At 36.9% G+C, this 22,993-nt stretch overlaps 1 protein-coding gene and 1 pseudogene across 2 annotated transcripts in view; one reads left to right on the top strand and one right to left on the bottom strand.

The window, feature by feature from the left end:
• The window catches only part of FBN1 (fibrillin 1), a 216,439-nt gene that overhangs the window by 72,222 nt on the left and 121,224 nt on the right, over positions 1–22,993 (top strand). The gene's annotated exons all lie outside the window — the stretch shown is intronic.
• On the bottom strand, positions 6,207–6,576 carry LOC118600443 (annotated as a pseudogene).

Genomic DNA, 22,993 nt, shown 5'->3' with positions numbered 1-22,993 from the left:
CTCATTCTCTAGAAAGTTAGCTTCAAGAAAGCGGGAGCTGGCTTCCTGTTTTTTGCTATATCATCAGTGCCCAAAATAGTGCCTAGTATACAGTAGATTCTTAATAAGTATTAATGATAAAACTTGGTCTGTTGAGGAACTCTAGGCAAAACTATGAGGAAAAATCTTCTTCTTGGTTCATTTGTTTGTTCCTTCATTTTTTCACTTATTTATCGAGGACCTGGCATGGACCAAGGACTGTGGAGCTTGTTACTGGGCAAACCTGCTTTAAAGGAATTTATAAACAGATAAAAACGCATTTACCTATAATGCAGTAAACTTTATTAAAGAAAGGACAAGCTAATGAACACCAGATTTAAAATGTTTCATTAAAACTTTCAGAGTCTTTTAAAACATTTATTAAAACAAATACATTTTTCTTTCTAACTTAAATGCTGAGGTCAGAGAGATTGTGAGCTTGTATGGGCTGCTTTTGCGTGATTTAGTCTGGGGACCCGATTCCACTTGCAGGGAAGATGCTTCCCTTCAGCAGGGGGCAGAGCTTTTCCTGACTGTTTGCAAGTTGGCGTGCCAGAGTTGGAGTGGGGATCCACCAATGGGCCATCACCAAAGAAGTGCCACCTCTAAAATTAGCAGAAATTTATCCTTGAAAATGAAAATGCTTTCAATTTAAAAAATATGTTTCTGTTTCTAATGAATCCAAAGCTTGGATTTTGTTGAAAGGCACACACAATTCCTTTTGCTGATGGCAAAAAGCAACAGTTTCATGCCTGTGTACGAAAGCCTGTTTCATTTAGAGTCTACTGATGTTTACTCAGTTCTCCATTTGTAATACACAACTTGACCATCATTTGACAAAAAATAAAAATTATTAAAGCAAAGAAAAAACTATAGGTTACTGTGGTGTATGTTCTTTTAGATTATGTAGTTTCTCCGAAGTAGATACGTCACAGCAGCCTACAGTCTCTTTGCAGCATACTGCCCATCAATGTTGTCTAAGATGTCACAGCATCACAACAGGCACCTTATAACCCTCTAGCCTATTTTCTGCCTTTTATGGAGGGTGCTGTGGAGATCCAGTGAACTGAAGTTCCCTACTAGAGGTCACACAGTTTATTGATGGGAATCCGGATGTGAAAACATTCTTCTAACTTCTAGTCTGATGGTGCCCAAAATTTGGTCTGCTGATCACTTGCATCATAATTGCCATGCTTGCCCAGTAAAATGTGATTCCTGGTCCCCAATGGAAATCAGAACTGTTGAAGTTCAGTCAGCGAGGTTTACATCAAGCAGCCAGCTGTCCGGAATGACCTGCCTTCATATTTTGCTCTGTTGAGTAGGTTGACTACATACCATTTAAAGATGAGCTTTGATGACTTAAGAACAGTACTCTAGATTAAGAGGGGAAGCCTTTAATTTAGAGAGAAATTATTTTCCCAAAGCACGTAACAATAGAAAAATTTTCATTTGAAGGTTGTTGAACCAGTGGACCAATTGGGAATCATTGATAAAGTCTAAAAAGATAAATATGATTCTTTAAAAATTTGAATCAAGTTTAATGGAGCTTGAGTTGATATTTAATATATTCATATCTGCTATATTTTCATAAAAACCTCTCCGGATAAATATTGAGGGCACTAATAAAGTGATTACCTGTTTGATGAAAGGAATTGGGAGAGGGTTATTGAGGGAGAAGGAGACTCTATAGTGAATCCTTTCTATACTTCTTGAGTTTTGAACTCTGTGAATGTTGCCTATTCTGAATTTTTAAATGCTGTAAAAGTTGAAAGCATTGACATTTACCATAGGACCTTAGAAAGTTATCACTCTGACTCTGCCCAGGATACATGAACACATGCACTGGACACTACATCTCCCTATAGCAGAACATAATGAACATTTCTAAAGGTCAAGACCAGGAAGGGAAGACTGCAGATTCAGCTAGTTTTAAGGAAATCACTAACTGCCTTAAAAAAGATAAGTCACTGTGATTGCTCATGTATACCCATGTTCTTAAAGCTCCTGCCTAACAGTCTACTCATCACTGGGAATTTACATCACCTCAGGCAAATTATTACAGAGTGAAAAAGTAAGTCTCTCTTACTTTTTCACTCTGTAATAATAAGATGGAAACTCATTGCTTTTCAATTTACTGATTGTTTCTAAATACATTATTTTATTTAGGCTTGAGAACAACCCTGGGTACAAGTAGTATGATACCATCTCTCATTCAGATGAGGAAATTATGGCTCAGAGAGGTTAGGCAGTTTAGGAAATATCACACAGGCATGGGAAGTCTAACTTCAAGTACTGGATTCTTTTTAATGTGACGTGAAATGGCATGAATTAGATAATTTCCAAGGCCCTTTCCAGCATTAAAGTCTTTGAGAGTATGAGCCATTCAGGGATCAGTTAATTTTTGTTGAAATCTTTTGGAGAAATCCAAAAGAAATTGAAGCCATGGGTCTTCAATTTTAGGAGCTCGCATTGTAATTAGAATATCAGAACATGCTCCTATGAAAAATACCAAGGAAAACGTACAAATCCAGTTCATACCGAATGCAAATTATATGTATAAGTTATCACATCACATAACACAACTGTGTACCTAACTCCAAGAGGGTGGGAAATTCCATTTTCAAGGAAAAACATCTGATTCTCTCATTCCCTCCATTAATAATAATACTGTAGTGACTACTCTTTGAGCACCCACTGAGGAAAAAGCATTCGTTAAATATTATCTCATTTAATCCTTATCTCAACCTTCTGAAAAAGATATTATTATTCTCCTTTATAGGTAAGGAAAACAAGGCTAAGAGATCAAATGATTTAAATAACTGTCTTGCAGGCAGCAGAGCCAAGTCTCTAATCAGAATTCTTTACTGGTTTTAGGTGTGTGAGCTTCATCTCATGCCTTCTCATCTTTGCGTTTGAGAATGCTTGTAGGTTGGCTTCAGATAAGGGTATGTTGAGGAAAAACTTAACTGATTCCTACCAACACCCAGGCAAGTTTAGTTTCATACGATGACAGCTTTAGTCACTTTAGTGTGTCCATCAGTAAAGAAGGACCCATGAATTCTGCATTCTTGATTCAGAACTCTTTATTATAATACCCTTGTTTCTCCTCTGTAGCATCTATCACATCATTTTGCTTCTTACATATAGGAAGAAGAAATAGAACTTACAGATTATAAATGACTGAAAGCAAATGATGGGCATGCTAAACAATTTGACAGGCTTTGTCTCCCCCATAAAAGAAGGGTTTTGAGGATAAACTACTTTCAGTCTTTCTTTTCAATTTTTTTCATTATTTTTCTGCTGCTAGATATGACAACTTCTATCATCTTCATCTTTTCATATGTCATCATTTCTTTCAACTGCTTCTCTATTGACAGAATGAATCCATTCTGCATTGAATGCTACGGGAACCTCTTGGCAGTTCAGAGTCTTAGCATTTACCCAGTCATTCTGGGAAGTGAGGGGAGTTTCCATCATTTCCCTAATATACATGGATACAGCAAGGTTCATAGCTTGTCTGGGTTGGCAGACAGTTGTTGAGGATTGTAAAAACTGTGCTTTGCTCGGGACCCTGGCTCCTCACAGAGATCTGCCTGCCTCTGTTTGGTCTGTGTCCTCGGCAGGCCTTTTACTTGAGTCAGATTCCTCTAATGAGAGCGTTCTTGGGTTTCAGTCTGGGGGGGAACCCAGCCTCTACCCGCCAGACTTCCTGGAGAACTCTCTGCCGAGGCCGAAAATGCCTGGAGCCTTGAGGATTGGATTGAGCTCTCTTTCGGAGGGGTCTCAAAATTCCTTACACATAATATATTTGTGGCTACAATTTGTTAAGAAAGGAACCAGGCTGTTCCAGCCAATAAATTGTCAAAGGAACACATACCTAAGATAGAGAAAATGGTTTTCAGTGCACAGTACTCTTACTCCTTTTTCTAGTGCTCTGTATTCAATATTTCCAATAACTTTAAGTAAAGCTTATTTTTAAGCAGACCTCTGGTGTCTGCTCTTTGCATTTACCAAACTTTCGGGCCATATGTTGAGTGAGGGCAGGCCTTTTTATTCACCTGCTTCCTTATCTGAACTTCTTATAATCAACACTTCTTGTTCTCAGTGTTAATTCAGAGAGCACTGAAAGAGCATTTTTTAATGGAAAGCCAGGTAAATGGGGGGTTTCTCTACAAGGATGTGTATATAAATGTATATGTAGTGCGCCATAGCTCACTAAGCCCTAAGCTATAGAGCACCTATAGCCACTCCCACATTACTTCAAAGACTGCTGTGGCTTTATACAAATTAACTATCAGAAAAACAGACCCAGCCATATCACTCTACAGGCTTTGCTTCTTTGAAAATACATTTGATATCTATTCGTGCTTAACCTTCTTTCTGAAATCTGATCCCTCGGCTATTCATATATATCTGTTTTTGTGTTAGGATATACTGCAACCAGATACTTTGCTAATTTATATATTTTTTGCCTTTTCATGATTCTACTCAACTTCTGAGGTATAGAATTTCCAAAGCTAGTTTGTCAATGTGCCAAAATAGCCTTTACTTTAGCAAAATAACTTTATGCTTTGCTCGATGGGGCTATAAGGTGATTTAAATTATTTATGCTTCCCTTCGCCACACTTAAGAGAGTACCTGCTTAGAAAGAGTTTACATCTTGGCTTGGAATAGGTCCAATAATTTAACCCCCACCCCTCCTAAAATTAGCAATATATCAAAAACTAAGCCTCATAGTAATAATGTGGAAATGATGTTTAAAATGATGCTCGTTTATTTATACCCTAAACTACAGTATTTAGATAAACTGGGGAAAGATATTCTGGAGTGGGAAAGATTAAACAGGAATAGGTATCACATGTGTTTTCAAAGAAGCAAAGTGTGTACAGGGATATGGCTGGATCTATTTTTCTGACAGCTAATTTTTATAAAGAAAACAAAGATGTATGTGTATAAATATATAAAATGCATTGTAGGATCAAAAGTTGAGCATTTTAGATGAAGCAAAGAGAATTCAAACCGGGAGATGGGAAACAGGGTTGGATGATAGCTTGGCCTACCTTCGAGGGCTTGGGCTGCTAATTATGATTTATGCCCAGCTTATTTAAGAGCTCTTCTTTTATAGGAAAACATATTTGAATGGGGGAAAAAAATAGTCTAACTTTTGACTTAGCTACTAAACAGAAGCCTAGTTATTCAGACTTCAAAGTCTTAATCCTGATGAATTCATCTCCTGGTGGTAGCTTAATTATATTTTAGGCATAGAGGTTAAGGTGAGTGTTAAGTTTTAAGTTTTATTTTTTTTTCCTTTCTTGACGTATTATTTATTTATATTTTTAATTTTTTTCCAGTTTTATTGGTACACCACCCTGATCTCAGAAGCTAAGCAGGGTCAGGCCTGGTTAGTACTTGGGTGGGAGTGTTAAGGTTTTTTTTTTTTTTAAGGTGAGAATCTTGCAAATGCAAAGTATCAAGTGATAGCCAAAGTCATAGAGACTCTCCACAAACAGCTAAGGAGGCTCAGAGCAGCCGCTGTGGAGGAATGATGCTGTAAAGGAAACCCAGTTATCTAGTACCTTTCTTTCAACTTTCACCTAATCCTTTCTCTTCCCTTCCCCAACCTGGACCCGTCTCGCCTAACCTTCTCAATGAATACTTGGCTTGAACTTAGTTCACTCGGCTCTGTCGCTGACACACCCGTTGCACTGATGGAATCCTGGCTTGAATGGAGCTTGCTCAGCTGTGCTTTGGACAAACCATTCTGGCTGACCTGGTTTAAACCTGGCTTTCTTGACATCATCTGTTCCAAGGTAAAAAGGACTCTGCTGCCCCTTCGATTGTTCCCCTGGAGGGGAAACCAGTTGCCACCTGGCACCAGAGTTTTATCAGGCCTGCTTCCAGAGTAGTAACATGGTTTAGTGAGACTAGTGTTGGATTAGGAGGCAGGAAACTTGAGTTCTAGGCTGGCTCTGCTTTTCAGCAATCATATGACCTTGGGCAAATCATTTCCCTTACCTTTTCTTCTTTTTTAGTCTTTTCTTCTTTTTTAACATTAAAGTCCTTTATTGAATTTATTCGTAGATATATGTGCGTTTAAACAATTGTGAAAGGGTGATAGCCTCAGGCTATGGGCAGCTACTAATGGCCTCCATAACTCTTTATGACATATAAAATTCCTTGGAAAATGATCAGTGAGCAAGTGTAGTGGTTAAAATGATGAAAGCGATGGTCAGAAAGAGGCCCAAGATCGGGGCCCAGATATTCGAGAGCTTGGCGGTAGACACATAGCTCGGGGCCCCAGTCACATCACCCACCATCTTCTGGTCCCTAGACTTCACAGAGTAGGTGAATGCCACAAAACCCCAGCAGCAGAAGTTCATAAAGAATGTGTTGAACAGGGCACGATGGTCTCGCTGTGGATGTGTATCACAGTGGACATCATGGGCACCGAGGTCTGGGACATCCCCTGCACAGCCACCTCATGTTGCTTCTTGAGCATCTCACGGGGGGAACTCTGGTGTGGGGACCATTGAAGAAGGGCTGGGAATTGCAGTTCATTGTGCCAAGACAGAGCAGCTGTGATCAGGGTCCTGGGAGGATGAGGGCTCAGTGGGCCTTTAGTCTTTTCATCTCTAAAGAAAAGATAGGACCTTTCTGATCCTAGAAGTCAGGAATTGACTTAATGTTAGCATACTCTTGAGCGAATGGAGATTTTGGTTCCACGTGTTAAACTTTCCACCTGCCATACTGCCTCTTTGCACATGGAAACATGGAGCCTCTCTGCTGTAGCTTTGCAGTGTGCACTCAACTCACCTCTTCACCTTGGGCTTACAAAAACCTCAAAGCTCTTTCTTCTGCTATAAAGGAGGGCATCTGAAAAGTCAGTAAGTTGAGGCAGGCAATTCTGCTGATTAATTTGTCCCCCCCACCCCCAGTAATGTTTTACATTACTTTAAGAAGCTTTTTCTTAAGTCACTCTGTTATCCGCCCCTTTCTGGGTGATGATTTCAAAAATATCAGTGATGAAATCTATGTACTTGGAACACTTCTAGGTATTTTACATGTAATATTTCACCTTAACCTTAACAACCCTATAAGGAACTGTTGTCATCTCCACTTGACAGATGAGGGAATTGAGCCTCTCTGAGGTTACACAGCGGCACAGTGCTGATAATGGGTGGGGCTGGGATTCAGATCAAACTTATCTGTGTCTGCAAGCCTGAGCTGAACCACTCTCTTCGCTAGAGAAGTACCTGCCATTGACATAAGAAATACCTGGTGTTTTCTATAAGAGACCTCAGGGAAACCCTCTTGTTAAGATCGTAAAGAAAATGATCTCCAACTGCATTTCAGATGCTTGGAATTTATGCTCTGCCAAGCAGTTTTCCACTTAATTTTAAATCCATGGGTATTTCAAGGGGAATTTAACCCATATGTTTCTGATTCATTTGTACTTAACTCATCAAAGAGTATTGTTTTGTAAACTCTAGCCTCTTCTCATGAGCACTTTCAAGCTCATCTTTGGCTGGCATTGGCTGAATTTCTAATCTGTTATGGTTGAAGTTTGATTTTAAATCCTCTTTTCAACCACTATTTCATGGTGATTTCATCCTGTGAGTGAATGGAAATTGAAGATGAGTCATAAAGACTTCCAAAGCTGCACCAAGATCCCACTAATGTAAAAAGAGAACCACTAACCTTTGAGGTTTGTTATACTCACCTACAGCTTTACCCCATTAAGCTGTTGAACCATGCATGGTTATGTTCTATGTGGGTAAAAAATTAAATTCGTAGATGCTATATTTTTTTTCTGGAATGGTATAGAGCAAAATCATCTTTGACAGATAAGGTATTTATGGAGCTTAAGTATATTACTACCTTGGAAAGACCTTTCAGCTTAGACTCTTCTATTTGGGAAATATTTGAATTATACAGCTAGTAGAAAAATTCTTTCAGAGATCCCACCACTTGAAATGTAGATGGTAAAATCCTGTTCATTATCTTAGCATGTAGATAAGTTGGGTACATTCAGTTTTGATAACCTGCTGAGTTGGAGAATTAATTAACTTCACATGAGTTCATCTGAAGAATGTGTATAATTGTTGTTAGTTGTGCATGGCCCAAAGGGCAGCAAGAACAGTTTTTGTTTCTAGTTAACAGTTCAGTTTTACAAACATATATATTGAATGTCTTCTGTTTCTAGCACTTGGGGATAGAGGATGAGAGTTCTGAGACAAGCAAGAGACTGTCCCTCTTCTTAGGGAATTTACCATTCAATAGGCTTTGACCTTCATGTTTCTATCTATACCACAAGGTCAAATGGTATTAGTACCTAGTAAGTGATGTACAGGCAATGCACCGTAGGAGCTCAGAAGATGATGTTCATTTTGATTGATGAAATTGGGCAGGCTTCCCCCAAAATGAGATGGTTAAACTTAGGTTTGAAGGATGACAGGGCTTTTGAAGGGGGAAGGACATTTTGATATGAGCTAACTAGACATGTTCTTGGGTAGTACAATGCCATGTAGTTTTCCCAGATCTCTGCACTGTGTGTAAACATGGGCTTAGGTGAGTATGTGGGATGTTTCAGCATCCTAGATGCTCATGCTTGACTCATGGGAGTCGTGCACACTTCTCAGTAATGAGTAGCTGGGATTAGCATGACAGCTTTGAACTGGGCACAGGTTTTCAGTGCTGGGAGAGTTTAGTCTTGGATCAAAGATAGGACCTGAGAAAGAGACCAGAAAGGGAACGAGATATGAAGGAATAGTGTGTGAAATATACATAAAGTTAACATAAATACCATAAATATATAGGTGAAATTAACATAATACATTATATATGGATTTGAATAATACACAGATAAGAGTCAATTCTATCTGATGTAGAAGAAACCATCCAAATGATTCATCTTATGTAAAAAGATCTAGTCACAGTACCATTTTCAGACAATTAGATACAAGATGAAATATTTTATATATTTTACCTCATATCATCCTTACGAACACCTATTATCCCTATTTATAATTGAGAAAACTGAAGATCAGAGAATAAATAATTTGCCCATGATCACATAAGTATATAAGGTATTTCCATCTCAGTTTGTAAATACGTTGTGTGTGTATGTATGTGGCTTGGCCTTTTCTATTTATAATACTTTTTCAATATAATATATGACACATTTAAAGAATTGGTTATGAAGTCAGTAAAAGTATACACACTGACCAATATAAGCACTAGAACAATCCCAATACCTATTCGGGCTTCCCAATCCCATCTCCTGCTTTATACCACAGAGGTAACTACCTCTGTTATAAATTTTAATACATTTATTTTCAGACTGACAACAAAATTACTTCCACGTTATCATGGTTTAGGGTGAATATATTTATGAAAAAAATTAGAATAATTTGCATTTCATGCAAACACTTCACCTGGTACTGAGGATTTAAACGTCACTCAAGATTTAGGAGTATGAGAAGTAGGACACTGATCCTGATACCAACGTCGCTTTAATCTTGAGTGCTGTGATTTAATCCTGGGATACAGGAAGACAAGAAAATAATGAGAACTAAGGAAATATGAAATAACAGACAGAGCGTGATTCAAGATTTGAGAGATCTAAGTTCTAATTTCATCTGCCATTAATTTGTTTTGTGACATTGAGAAGATTACTTCACCCCTCTGAATTTTAATTTACCCTTGTGTAAATTGTATGATCTCTCTGAGAAAGGCAAAGTAATATAGTGGGAAAAGCACAGAGTTTAGAATCAAAAACGCTAAAATTAGAATTTTCATTTTGTCACTTAATCTTTGTATAGCCTTAACTTTACTCTGAGGCTCGGTTTCCTGTTCTGTAAAATGGAGGGAGAAAATATCCCTCAGAGAATTGTGAGAATTAGGGGAGATAGCATGTAAGAGTAGCCAGTACAATTCTCCATAAATGTCTTTTTTCTTTTCCTTCTTCTATAAGTTTCTTTCCAATTCTAAAATGAGATATTCCAACACTCATCTTATACATAAACTTTTGAAGCGCAACCAATTCATAATTATGGAATATTTTTGTATAACAAGCTGAGCATTTCTCTCAAATCAGACTTGTCATCAGAAGACTTTCCAAGATCTGGATGAATCTTTTCAAATTAACAACAGCATCTGGGATTTAAAAAAAAAAGCGATTCCTCTCACATTCACAAGAGTGATTTTTCTTTAGAAAGAAAAATGTGATAAGCATTCATTTACCATCCTTTCCCTTCCTCTTCTCTGAACTAAAACAATATATTGTAAAGCTAAGACAGTATTTTTACTGGCTGTATGGGCTATCTGTGTTTTCGTAAAGTACTGGTGTTGCTACCCTGTTCAAAGGTTGAATAATTTCCCATGTTGATTTGAATGCAGTAATTACCTTTCAGAGCCCTTCCAGTCTCTCCCTACCCATAAACCTCCTTGGCATTTACATGGTTCTTTGCTTTCTTCTCAGTACACTCTTATTGACATATAGTTTGAAATTGCCACTGTTTGGGAATAACTCCAGAATTCCATTAGTTCCAGATGTCCACTGTATTTGTTTATATTTTTATGATTATTATGGTAAAAAATCAAATACATATAACCTTTGGGAAGCTAGGAAAGAGGATAGTGGTCTTTATTTTCAGTTAAGGGCAGTATATGGGGCACATCACATTAAAAATATCTCTAGTGCTTAGAAAATAGAATGGAGAAACATAGTCTTCAATAGAAGTATTAGCAAGCTTATTTTAAAAAATGGAATGCATTTTACAAACGAGAGCTGGCATTAACTCTTTTGATAGTGATGATGCATATGATCATTTCCATGTTGATTAATTTTAAAAATGTATGTACCTCAGAGAGCAGAGTATTAAGGCAGGTTAGCAGAGTCTAGTTATATTTCAATGTTGGATACCTTAACAGTTGCCAGGAAAGAAAATTAAGTTAATTTTTAAAATATGAATTCACGAAGGAATAATGTCTGAAATTCTCTTTTGAATTTGAGTGAATTTATTTATGCACTTCATCTGCTTTGTTCAATGTTTTTAATCATTAAAATACATGCTACATAAAAATTCCAGAAATGCGATAGTTTACTCTTGCGCCATTCATTCATATATGTCAAATGAGTACCAAGTCTATGCACTTGGTGTCTCAGTTAGGAATGGGTTTAGATGAAGTCATAGAAAACCCAACCACAGTGGCTTAAACAAGTAGGGTTAATTTTGGGACTTTTGTCCTCATGATTACAAATTGGCTAATGGACTTTAGGGCATCACATTTTTCTAGAAGTGAGAAAGGACAAGGGGATGATATAGATGAGTATGTCTTGTTTTACCAGAGAATGAAAACTTTTCCTTGACTCTCCATCCTGTAGGCTTCCATTTGCATTTTACTGACCAGGCCTGGGTACATGTCCACTCCTAGATGGAAGGTAGCTAAGGGGAAAGAAATCATGGAGGGGGTCAATCGGCCTTTCAGCTTGCTCAGAACAAGGGCTTCATGAATCCAGGCTTGAACTTAAACTGCCTGCCAGCCTTTATCTTTGCTCTATATTGCAAACCCCAACTATTGTTCACACAAGAGGACAAGCAAGAGAGATGACTTAGAACAAATCTATCAGCCCTACAGAACAGTTTAAAAGGTGTATGTTCTGTAGACTGTGGGTCAATGGCATTTGTTTTTAAGAATCACAGAATACATCAGTTATGTATAGCCATGGTATATGTGGGAAGGAGAGGAAGATAGAAGAACTTGGGACTCTGGTAGGTATTTTATATACATGGTTTCATTTACTACTCATGAGACTACAGAGGGTAGAGGAAACTGACTCAAAGGGTAACAGCTCATTGCCACCTCGATAATCAGAGTTTTAGGATTCAAATGAAGTGAGATAGATTCAGGGAATCACAAGTAGTTAATTACGGCTTGGGCAAAGGGGAAGAATAGTGAAAAAGTTATAGATTTAGACTAACTTGGAGACATGTGATCTGTCATCATCATTCATTCATTCATTCATTCATAAATATTTGAGTGCTTATTATGGGCCCACAAACTACTGTAGACCCTGAGGATCAAAGTTTAATGAGATACAGTATTTATCCTTAAGGCTCATAGTCCGATGGAAGACAAATCATATAGATCAATGGTTACTGTGGAGCTTAATTAGTGCCCCAGAGAAAGGAAGAGGAATGTGGTCAGGGAAGACTTCCAGAGGAGGAATTTTCTGGAAAATAGGGAAAGGAAGGGCATTCCAGGCAGATGGAACAGCATTTGCAAAGACACATGCATTTGGAAACAGCTCTATGAGTTGAGGAACTACAGTTCACTCAGTGTTGCTACAGAGGGTGTGCACTCAGGCGAGTGACAAGAGATGGAGCTGAGTAAGGACCATATCACAAAATGTCTTAGGTTCTAACTCAAGTTAAGTTCACTCCTGTGGGGTATGATGATATAGTATGGGCTGTGAGGGTTCCTGTGAAACCCCTACCCAGGTTCGTAGACTTAGTATTTGGGCTATAGGGGTGCCTTTCACCAAAATAAGAGGTGTAGGAAGAGAAAGTCTGGTAGGAAAATGCGCTCCTATCGGACACATGTTTCTTCACATACATTGCCCTTCTTGGACAATGAAAACAACTTATTCTCTCTAACCTGGCTGCTGCTGTCCTGGCTCAGGCAAACCGAAAGCCCACCAGGGGATCTGAGTGGTTCATGGCTCAGCCACTTAAAACCCATCAGGCAGGTGGAATATCTGAGTCCAGATGCACAGCAGATGAGTTGCTGCGCTGAGACTGAAAAGCAGGCCCCCTGACATTTTAGGCTACCGCCTTGTTAGTTCTACCCGCGTGTGATTGATTCTGCCTAAAGAGGTGAGGCATCTAGCAGTATACAGCTGCTGCTTTGAGGAAAATCAGTTAGAACTTTGCATGCTAGTGAAAGTTAGCTACTGATTTATATGTCTTTGATCATTTTCCTGTGAGTTCATCTGTTTCTATTTGGCTCCCTCTTAGGTTACAACTGAAGTGCAAGGGTAGTTTGCTGAAGTGGTTTTTGTTTGGGCTTGTGTTACGAACTGGGAGGGGTTTTCAATTTTCACTTTTCTTTGAGAATGAGAAGTTAGTTATTTTATAAAACTGATAAATCTGAACAAGTTATCTAAGTAGTACTCAACTCTTTTTAATGACTTCTTATTAAATAGCATAGAGGCTTATTACCTTCTTGGAACAATGGACACTTTTAAGAATCTGATAAAAACTGTGGACTCCCTTCTATCCAAAAGGTACAAATGCACACCCCATATTGGGTTAAATCCACTTGGTTGCAAGTAACGGAACTAGCTTGCTCGGTAAAGATTTGTCATAAGAAACCTGGGGTGTCCCAGGAACCCCAGGGCAGTGGTACAACAGGGCTTTCTTGAGGGGTGGAAGCAGGAACCAGATGCTCTCTCAGCTTCTCCCTGGAGTCAGTCACATCATCCCTGTCTTTGCTCCTCCCTGCAATCTGTCTATTCCATGCAAATGGCTTGCTCTGCGCATTTTTGAGTACGACTGGCCCACAGCTACCAAGGTAACATCATCTGGAGTTCCAGCCGCCTGTAAGGATCAAGACCAGTGCTTCTTAATCCCAATTCCAGATGTCTGGAAGAGGACATGTGATCACCCTACTTGGATGCATTCAGATACCAGGTCCTTTACCATGTCCAGAACTACTATAATGGTACTCGTGATTTATATACAATTTCAGGGTGCCTTTGGACCTCCTGAGTATCAACTGTGATCTTTAGGTTAAGAAGCCCAGACTAGAGAAATCTGAATGCTAATAGCCCAGCAGCACTACCTTTAAGCCACAGAACTACGGCAGTAATTGTACAAGCATAGGGCCTAAGAACACTTGCTTTATGCAGAAGTTGTGAATTTTGAATATTGGTAGTTAAATCCCAGGATGGCGGATATGATGTAGATTAAATTATAACACTCTCCAAGGTCGTTGATATTATATTGCTAACTTTTACCCTTAAAGGCTTGGAAATTCAATTTTAATTATCGTTAACGTGCTTCATAAATATCCAAGGGAATACAATGCAGACCTGTTCATACATCCAGAGAGCCAGAATCTGGCTCAAGTTGTTTTTTCTTCCACAGTTGGAGAAAATTGTGGTGTTCAGCTTGCCTCTTGGGGCATGTTAAATCACTTTAAATGCTGTCTCTTATTATTTCCTAACCATATGTACTTTCCGCACGTATCTAACTAGCTGCCTCAGATGAAACCCCAATGTCTGGCCAAGCTGATGTAAATCTTTAGTAAGTGGTAAAAGGGAACGATATAACACAGTGCCCCTTTAATGTTCAGATAGCACACGATTTAATAGTTGTAGACCTCATCGTCTTGGGAGCAACTTTAGAATAGAAATTTCTGTGCTGTGTGCCATTCTTTCACTGGCTGCATGAGACAAAACTTAACGAAAACTATATTGGCCTATCTGCCTGTGTACTGTAATATTAATATTTAGCTCTTCAGATCATTAACCAGGAATGTCTGGGACATAATTATTGCTTCCAAAGAGCATGGCTCATGTTTGTGTAATCGCTATTCTATGCTGTACAACAGTTGTTGCCTGCAAAACATATAAATGTCCCAGAACATCAAAACCTGTATGTTACTAGTGAAGGTGGTGAGAGGCCACTGTGATTGTCCAGGTAGTGACACATTCTCAGTTCATGTGGTAGATCTTAAAGATGGATGACCATAAAATAATAGCAGAAATGTATTGTCAAAGTTCTAATGCTTTTGATCTTTGGTCTCAGAAAATCGTTCTGCCGCATTTTGATATCTGATCATGCATGGATTTTTGTCAAGAATCTTTTTTTTGTTGATTGATTAGACCTTTCTGACTGGGTTTTGATACCACTGCCTCTCCCATCCTCTTACCTTCTGTGCCGGTTTTTGCACAGTTCACTCGTGTATTCTGAGTAATGCTTGTACTTTCTTCTAACTTGTCTTTCTTCAGTTGAGTTCAGCGCCAGACCCTGAGCTGGAAATAGTCTCAGGAATTTTTCATTCATCAAGACATTTTCTTCCAAAGAAAAATTCTGAGAATAGAAGGTTTACCTTGAGAACTGCTTGATAGTATATTAGCATAGCATAGTTCAATGGTGTGTGTGTGTGTGAGAGAGAGAGAGAGAGACAGAAAGAGAGAGAGAGAGACAGAGAGAGAGAGAGAGAGAGAGAGAGAGAGAGAGAAACAATCTGTTTATCAGATAGCCATAAGCAAATCGTAAAAAACATATTCTAGAAATAATACTTCCCAACCAATGTATCTAAACTATCTCACTGTCATCTATCTGTCTTGATATTATAGAAAGTCCATATTTATATGAGACATTTCTCAGTTGTGGTTAATGGATGAACTTTTGTCCTCGCTTTAAGTTTTTCACCAGATCCCTGAGAGTTGATAATATCACTGGAATGTGGTATGTATCTATTTCCTGTAGAATGAACTTAGAGCTGGCAGCTAGAATGTTAGTGGTCTTGGATTCCCTCGTCCTGTCATTTCATAGAAGCAGCAGTGCAGTTCCTCTGGAGGAAATCCCGCCCACCACGCCAGGATTCCATCACATATTGTTGGTCTGAGCCATGTGTACTTAACACTCAGGTTTCTGTGAGAATTGGCCAAACGTGTTTGAAGTAAGAATTTCAACCATAAAGTTTATGTATAAATATCTGAATGTGATACAACTAAATCCTTGCTCACAGAGAAGAACAAGAAATTTAGTGAAAAAGCTAAAATATACGGACCAAGATATAATTTCATTACACATAGATTTTGTTTTATTTTAATAGTATTTGGATTTACAGACAGTATTGTTTTATTCAGGGCCAGCCTCATCAATTCAAATCACTTGTCCTATACTAGGTACTTGATTGTGAAAATGTGAAGAACTTTCATGCTGAAAGTTAGAGCCTCATCTTCCCACCGATTCTGCTTTTCAGTGAGTGGCTGGCCATGTATCGAGCTACCGCAGCCAGACACCCAGGAGTCATTCTTGTCTCTTGTTTCTCTCACCTTCACATCCAATCCCTCTTTAAGTGCTGTTGGTTCTGCACTCCCTGGACATCTCCCACCTGCCAACTTCTCTCCATTTCTGCTGCACCACCTTTGTCTAGTCACCGCCATTTTTTACCACAAATCCTTCAGCAGCCTCTCGGCAAGCCTTCCCATTTCCATTCTTGAGCCCTCTAGGCAGCACTCTTTATAAATAACATATAGTGGTCTCAATGGCTTCAATTGAACTTAGAGACAATTCCTGGAATATGCTGTGTAATTCAGTCCCTGTCTAACATTCCAACCTCATGGTGTGCCTCTTAGCCTTTGCTCTCTAAGCTCTGGTCACAGTGGCCTTCTCTCTTTATTAGAGAAGCCAGGCTGTCTCCCAGCTCAGAGCTGTCTCTTAAATGTGGAAAGCACTTCCTCTCACATTGCACAGCTGGCTTGTGCTCATCCTTTAGGCTTCAATTTAAACATCACCTCCTTCAAAAAGTCTTCCCTGATAATTCTAACTGAGATAAATAAACCCAGTTGCTCTCTATCACAGCATCGTGTTTATTTCATTTGCTAACTAAATTATACTCTCAAATCTAAAATTACTTTAAACATATTTACCTATTTATTTACTACCTTCCCCACTAGATTGTAAACTCCATGTGGTCAGGGACTTTCTCACATGCTGCTCACAAATACAACATAGTAGCAATAAATATTTGTTGAATGAAGAAACCCTTTATTACATTTTACAGTTATGAAGTTTACTTGTTGAACCTGATCATTGAAATCAGAATGTCAAATTTTATTTTATAAAGTGGGATACTTTTTTATTGTGGTAAAATACACATAACATATAAATTTACCATTTTGGCTATTTTTAGGTTTATGGTTCAGTGGCATTAAGTACATTCACATTGTGTGCAAACAACCGCCATCCATCTCCAGAACTTTTTTATCTTTCCAAAGTGAAACTCTGTACCCTTTACACCGTAACTCCCATTTCTCCCTCCCTCAAGCTCTGGCAAGCACCATTCGACTTTCTGTCTCTATGAATTTGACTATTCCAGGTATCTCATCTTAGTGGAACCTACGGTGGAATATTTCTAATCAATTTTTTTTTATTGCCCATTTACGGACATAGACCTTTATCCACTAAATAAAAAAAAACTTATTTATAGTAATAATTTTCCAATTTTAATGATACAACATTCTATTAGGAACCTTTCGAAATTTAATTCATTTTTGGTAGAACTTATATTTAGAAATAAAACATTACAAGCCACCTTTAAGATATATGAGTTGATTAAATATCATTGATCATAGGGCTCATTACTTTTATGTTGTTAATCTTGCTTTTGGATTGTACAGAATGTTTTATACTTGGTGGCTTTGAAGAAAATATGAAAGAACAAATAAATCAAATTGTTATATAATACTATTGTTTTTGTCTTGCTGTTCAATAGCTGATGCTCTGTGGTAAAACTCCGTTTGGTTTAACATGGCACTCATACAAGCCATTTAAAAAGTGAATAAATCAGAGCCAGCTGGTTCTTTACTGTGGAATTTGCAAACCATTAAAAATAAAGACACCTCCTATGATTTTATTATCTTGGTGGTAGATATATCACTGGAACCAGATTTAATTTCTTGTCACCATTCACTCATTTTTTTCTAGTAAAGGTAATTTAGAGATAACTTTCGGGGGGAAATGAAAATCAGTAATGACTTGTAGGATGTACAGTGAGGGAACAAATAATGTCAGGTAAATGATTATTCAGAAATGAGATCTGCTCTTCTCTGAACAAGATTGCTTACTGTTTTCTTCATCATGGAACAGAATAAAATGTGGTAACAATTTTCTGTAGTTGAATTGCTGCCACACATAATTGGGTCCCACAGAAATACGGCCTGAATTTTGGTGAATTGCTTCATATGCATTTTAGATTAAAAGTTGTACAACAAGTCATGTTTCTGTAGTTTTGAATAATATTTATATTAAAATTTATAATACCAATTAATACTTTTAACTTATGAATTAAAGAAGTTAAAAGTCATGGAAAATATCAATGTAGAAATAGTTTGGCATTTAGTCTTATGCTTTATTTCTAAAATGCTTTTAAAAAAACATTAGTTATAATTAAGATACAGTTGCATAAAGATAAATATTTTGTGTACTGTAGTTTAGTAAATTTTGTCAAAATGTCATATTCTTTAAATTACATTATGTAGACAATGTTCATAATCTTCCATGTAGTATTTTATAGAACTAAATGTATTGAAAAGTAGTTGAAATTTATTGTGTAATTAAAAAAAAAACAAAAAATGAAGCTTGAATGAAATGTGAGAGGCAATATTGTCTAGTAAAAGTAGCTCAGAAAGGAATTCCCACTCCTCAGAATTTTTATTCTGAAAAATTTCAAATCTACATTAAAGTTGAAATAATAATAGAAAGTATATCCATATATCTTCCACTTACATTAAATATTTGTTACATTTTCACTTTTATACATATAGTACTCTCTACGTACATATGTATATTTGCATATATTTATATAACATATAATATAATTTGTATATATGTATACATTATATATTATTGGTGTATTATATAGTATATAATATACATTATTATATATGTATACATAATATGTTTTGTATATATTTGTATATATAATTGTTATCTGTTTTGCTGAATTGTTTGCAAATTAAGTTGCATATATTATGACACATCTTTAAACAATAAGGACATTCTCTTACGTAACAATACTATAATCACATTTAAGAGAACAACAATTTCACAATATCATGTCATATCAGTCCATATAAAATTTCCCCATTGTCTCTTTTTGAAACGGTATTCAATTAAGGTTTGGTTTTGATGTCTTTTTAATCTAAACTGATCCTTCTACTTTTTTTTTTTTTTTTTTTTGAGCAGCTATGAGATTTCATTTACTTTTGGAAAAGTCCAGGACAGTTGCCTTCGAAAATCACAAATTCTGGGTTTTCTGATTGTTTCCTTGCGGTGTCGTTTATCTTGTTCTTCTATCCCTGTATGCCCTCTCAGCTGGAATTTAGTTCTGGAAGCTTGATTTGATTAAGGTTTGATAATGCTTAGTACTTTGTATTTCTTCAAATCAGGAGCTGTGGAAGGATTTCAAAGTGGTTCGTGACAGGGATAAGAAATTAAGAGTTAACTTCTGATGTTATTGATGCTAAGTTTGATCAATGTGTTTGGATCTTGGTTGGGAAATTCCCCTGAAATTTCACTCAGGTACTAGCTGCAGCACTGGACAGGGAAGCTGGAATAGTTTATGGTAATAGAGTGAAGTCATGTATGTAAGTGTGCTTTCTAATACTGGGAAGAGAGATCTTGCAAATGTGAATTCATGACTATTAGGATAGTAGAAGAATGGGTGATTGGCCTTCTTAAATTTTGATTTGCTATTTGTTTTAGTGAGCTTGTGGTTAGTATAATTAATAAAGAACTCAATAAAGTACCTCGTAATCAGTCCTCACTATGGAAATGAATGCTATTTTGCCATGATTAGAGTGGCAGTCCTGGTTGAGAGATACTGGGGTATATTGAGTGGCAGTGATCCCAGTTCATGAGATCTCTCACATTTCTAAGGTTAGACTTTCAGATGAGCAGTCAGCTATCTTGCAAACACCTCCAATAATAATGGAAAATAAGCACTCCTCAATAATGTTTAAAAAAGAAATAGAGAAAGACCTACAACTTAGAGCCCTAGAAGGTAAAGCCACTTTGGGGGCTTATGTAATATATGGATGCCCCAACCTTATGCCACATCTAGGGAATCAGATTCCATGGGGGAAGCCTGTGGGAGGACAAGGATGAGGGCCAGGCTTCAATATTTTACAAAACCCTCACTAGGTGATTTTGTTATGTTCTAAGGTTAAAAATAATTGAAGTAAGAAGAAATAGCAATTACGAGACTGATTATGATCATGGAACTTCTTTGCTTTGATTTTCATCAGACTAAAAGTTCTCTGTACTCCTTCCTCAGAAGGTTGTATTAAAATTCCACATATTAGGAACTTAGACCCACCAATGTGTCTCAAGCCAACCTACCTGGAAGGAATAAGCATGCTGTGACCCTCTCGGTCATGGATAAATTGATATCTCATACTTTTGTTTGTAATTTTTATGAAAAGGATTTAAAATAATTGGAGCCTAGTGCCCAAAATTATATCCTTGTACCTCCCCTGCAGTTTGTGGTTTAATGCCTGGGCAGGAGTGACAAAAATTCTTTGTACCACAGAATATTCTTAGTGAGTGAAGCATTTGCTTCAGGGTGAAGTCCAGTTACAAATGAAAGTGAAATAATGAGTATATCATAGCATTCTGAGCTGTATAGCTGGGAATGAACTGAGGATCGAAGGCTGCAGACACACATTGGTTAGATACCAAGCCTTTAGGCTAAATCTTGGGGGACTGGGGAACTCAAGCCTAACCACTCAGAATGGGAACATGTAGATGCAGAATTTCCCATGAACTGGCCATACTGGAGTAAGCCAGTTAAAAACAAGTAAAATTGCCTTTTAATTTTGGAAAGGCTTGGCCTGTTGCCCTAGTTCGTGGAGGTTTTATAAGGAAGCGATTGTAGAGCAATTTGAAAACAGAAAGTATTTTTAATACTATATTTTAGTTGCATTAGGAATAATGATTTACATTGGGGAAATGAGTCAGACATTACCCAAGCATTGATATAGGCACATTTCCTATCTAGTGCTGGGACTAGCTGGGGAAAAAGAAGAGAGTATGTAAATTTAGCCCGTATCATGTAAGTTCTGGGAATAATTGTAAATAATTGGATTATTAGCAAGGAATTGAGAGTGTGGGCAGATTTGTTTCTGTGGTTGGAGTATGGTACTAAAAACAGCATCTTTGGCCATCTAAGTGAAGTACAAGGCAAAAAGCACATTCTGCTAAATCAGAATGACATTTGAAAAACACATTAATAGGGCATTTATCTTCTGAGAGATTTTTAGATCCAATTCTGTTTCATCCAGATTATTCTTCTCCCTCTGCAGTCAATAATTTTTACTGAAAGTATGGCTCTACACATACATTTATGTCCACATAATTATCTGCACTGTCAAATGATCTGGTTCATTGTCTGTAGTGATAAGGATCTAGGGTGAAAATGTGTTGTCAATCAATTTTGTTATCTATACTCAAAATATTCAGTACGTTTTTATAAAGATGAGTCCTTATGGGCTTTAGAGATGCCTAATGAATATTGTCAGAATTAACAAGTGCTATTTCTATTTCATGTGTTTCTTATTGAAATGAGGGCAAGATGTTGTTGACTCTGGAAAAGTCTTAAGGGTTATTTTTCTTGTTATGAAGACCTTCCAATGAGGAATGTGTGTCTGAAGTCGTGAACCAGTGTCAGACAGTACTGGATCATATTTTTCTAGCATTTTGTTCTGTACCCTGATTTTGCTGGTATCACTCTCAAATCACCGTATTTGCACCTATCCTGAATCTTTGCAGACTTCATGCATAGAATCATTCCCTAGAGTATCATGGCAAAATGAAGAGGAAAAACAAATCCAAGAAGTGTTGAAGAGAGGATTTTAAATTAAAATTCATGTTCTGTTATGTTTTATAAAGATCAAAAATGGCTTGCCAACATGAATCTGTTTGATTAAAACATTTGAACTTGTCTCAATAAATTTAAGAGGAAAAAAACCCCTAAATTTTCTTCCTTGTTACCTAACATAGAAGGTTTCATTTATTTTTTTTAAGTAAAAAATTATGTTGCTGTGATTTTTCTAGTCTCAGATGTAAGATATGGATAGTCATAAAAATCTTGATGGCTGTTACATGAGACTAAACATTTTTCATGTGAAAGGAATTTATTGGTAATGTACACTGAATGTTGTATGTAATAATGAAGAATTGCAAACAATTTAAATGACGCACAGTAAGACAATTATTGAATAAATTATGCTATAATTTGAAGGAAAATTATGCAACCATCTAAATTATATTTTGGAACAGCATTTAATTACACGGGAAAATGCTTTTGGCAATGTGAGGTGAAAAAACAGAGGATGCAAAATTGCATATTTAGGATAATTAATATTTTTTGATAAAAAATAAAATACAGATGCATGTAAAGTTATGTTAAATAATATAACCAATATGTTATCAAGTATTTCTTTACATGCAATTACATATGATTTTTATTTTCTTATTTGTACTTTATTTTTATTTTCTAATTGTCTGAAATAATTATTTATTTTTATATCAGAAAATTACATGATAAAATATTAAAAGAGAAAAGAAACATCATATATCAGAGAAGTACTTATTAAATGTCTATATATGATATTTGGGAAAATTGACCCAAAGAAAGAAAGATAGGTTTAGCATTGTGTTTTGTCCATGTACTTATTGCATTTAAGAGCAATTTTATTGCACACTTGGTGCTGATAGGTTTTTTCTTTACTGACAATGACATGAAGGCAGAGATTTTATTCAACAGCTCAAGAATTTAATTTTTGTATTCTTGTTTGAATTCAGTATCTGTGGAAGAAGATGGCAGATTTTGAATATATTTGGCATATCATGAAGGTTATTAAAAATACCTAGAATTTGACTATATAAAAGTAAAAATAATCAGCATAAACAAAGTAAAAATATAAATAATAAACTGAGGAAGTGTCAGGAGATTGGGCTGGAAAGGTGGGTGAGCGCAGAGCATGTAGAGACTTGAGGGGAACAAAGGTGTGAGGCCGGTCTTGCTGGTACTGTACTTAAGAGTTGTCTTTAATAAATTGCATGCCTATGTACCATTAGCTACTTAGAGAAAGAAAGAAAGAAGAAAATAAAAACGAAAATATAACCCAGTGGTTTCATTGACATACCCAGTGATTTCCATAAAACTGTAGAAT

The sequence above is a fragment of the Rousettus aegyptiacus genome, unplaced genomic scaffold (genome assembly GCF_014176215.1).
Source record: "Rousettus aegyptiacus isolate mRouAeg1 unplaced genomic scaffold, mRouAeg1.p scaffold_m13_p_3, whole genome shotgun sequence".
Taxonomy (NCBI): Eukaryota; Metazoa; Chordata; class Mammalia; order Chiroptera; family Pteropodidae; genus Rousettus; species Rousettus aegyptiacus.
Note: the sequence above shows the minus strand (reverse complement) of the source record. Positions and strands in the feature narration are given on the sequence as shown.